Below are 2353 nucleotides of genomic sequence, written 5' to 3'. Positions count from 1 at the left end.
TATAGCTATACTGTAACATGACTATAAGGAATTCTTCATATTTACTATGTTGTAAGAGCTGCTAAAAATTTTCTCTAGTACCAATTGTATAAAATTAGATATGAAATCTCTCTTATAAAAGAAAATATGATAATGTAAAGTAAAGTTTATTAGCTATGCTTATCATACCCAATCTCTCTGTAGTGTTAACAAATTTTCCTTTTGGTAGTTTCTTCTTTAGTTATTTCTAGAATACCATTTTTTTCTCCAATTATTCCTCATTTCTCCTTCTCAGTGCCCATGTGGATTTTCCTTCCTCTTTCTCCCTACAAATGTTGATGAGTCTCAATGTTTCAGCTCAAGAATTTTTACCATCTCATTCCATGTATCTTCCATAGATAATATCATCTATTATCATAAATATATCTATTACCTATCTATTATATATATGTATACATACATGTGTGTGTGTATACATATGCACATACACACAAACACCCACTTCAGGGCTTACTTCATTCATTTAACAAATATAGCACCTTCTATGATCTAGGCACTATTTTAAATGCTGGAGATACAGCAATGAATGAAAGAAAAAAATCTCTTGTCATTATGCAAATTACTTTCCAGTTGAGGGAAGCAACAACCAAAATAAGTAAAATAGAAGCATTAAAAACATGAATACAGCTGGGTGAAATAAATATACTCTGCAACAAACTTCGGGATCTCTCATAAATGTCTATTGGGCCTTATGCAATAAGGACAATACAATATCTCATATCTTAAATGAACCTCAACAAGATTAAAAATCTTCTTTCATTCTAAACTCCTCAGAGCTTCTCCAGATGATACATTCAAAGTATGAATTATGCCCAATGCCAGTAAAGTCTTCTTACTAGTAAACAATTTAAATTTATTCTCTCTGTTCTCTGTGGAAAAAATCATTGATCACAGTTCTCTAACTCAGGAATGTCATACTACCAGTTTATGTAGTGTGAGTGTAGAGGACAAAGCCCCTGAATCAGCATTTCTAGTAACGCTTTCCATGACCCAATGATTCTGTTAAACATCGACAAGTGTTATAAAAACAAATAAACAATAGTTGGCTTTCATATTTAAATACAATTACCAAATGCTGTGTTAAGCAGAATTAAAGAATTTTTCACAAACTTTTTCAAAGTATTTACTATGCTAAGGTAAATTTTGAATTTTCAATAAATGAATAAATAGCTTTTCTCAAACATTTGACCATGGAATCTTCTTTAAGAAGATTACCTAGAACTTAGGTTCCATGGACAGTCTTTCAGAATTTCTGGCTTCAACTACTCTTTTCTATTCTGTAGCACATAGAGGAAGCCCCCAAGAGAGTCTGGCTACATTTACTAACATGGAATAACTCTGGAAAAAAGTAAACTTTAGTACATTATGAGTGTGTCACACCTTAACGTACAACTGAGTACAGATTTTGAGGATGGTGGCTACCCAGAAAGTAAGAAGGAATTGATCTGTTGAAATGGGTAGAGGAAGAGCAAAGAGCTCTAAAGGGAGGAGAAAGGCAATAGGTTACTTCCCTAGAGGCAGACTTCTCCTACTCATAATTTTGCTAAGAGCCAACCTTAAATTGAATAATACTATAGATTTAATAAAATGTAGCTTAAATTTTCCCTCAAGCCTTTCCTCATTTAAATTCAATGAAATTTTAAAAAAAAATTCAAATCTCTTGAAGATCATGACTGATCATTTAATGACATGAATAGTTTTCTTCTGGCTCAGTAAAAATCTAAAGAGCAAGTTGGGTATCCAGTATTGATAATCCATAGAATTTGCTCCTTTACACACAAAGGAAAAAACCATTAAATCAGAATTGAGTTGCCCACGTGTACAACACATGTAGAGAGAAAAAGTGAAATTTATTCTATCTACCTCTCCTAGATCTTTTTGGTATAATTACTCTTCACATACACAGAATTTATTATTTTTATTTTTTAATTTTTTTAATGCCTACAGCACCTGGTATTACTAGGGGTCTCCCATCCAAGTACTAACCAGGCCCGACCCTGCTTAGCTTCCGAGATCAGATGAGATCGGGCATGTTCAGGGTGGCATGGCTGTAGACCATACACAGAATTTATATATGATAATATGACCTAAAAAATTGAGAAGTAAATGATATACTCCAAATTATCCATTCTAATATCTGTGTATGTCTATAAATGTAATCAAGTTAACAGATGTTTTTTCCACATAATACCTGAAGTAACTATGAATCATGTTAATATGCTTCTGGGGAAAATATGTGTTAGTGAATATGGAAGGAAACAGGGATCTATAGCAATCAGATTATAGTCTGTACCTTCATTAGCTACAAGCTGTG

At 32.7% G+C, this 2353-nt stretch overlaps 1 non-coding gene across 1 annotated transcript; it reads right to left on the bottom strand.

Moving 5' to 3' along the window:
- Positions 1-1977: 1977 nt before the first annotated feature.
- LOC111741027 lies at positions 1978-2095 on the bottom strand. Its single transcript, XR_002780829.1, has one exon. It is a non-coding gene; the product is annotated as a 5S ribosomal RNA (ribosomal RNA).
- Between the last annotated feature and the right edge of the window lie 258 nt (positions 2096-2353).

Source organism: Pteropus vampyrus, unplaced genomic scaffold (genome assembly GCF_000151845.1).
Source record: "Pteropus vampyrus isolate Shadow unplaced genomic scaffold, Pvam_2.0 Scaffold71, whole genome shotgun sequence".
Lineage (NCBI taxonomy): Eukaryota > Metazoa > Chordata > Mammalia > Chiroptera > Pteropodidae > Pteropus > Pteropus vampyrus.
The sequence above is the reverse complement of the archived record's forward strand: the minus strand, read 5'-3'. Positions and strand labels throughout refer to the sequence as shown.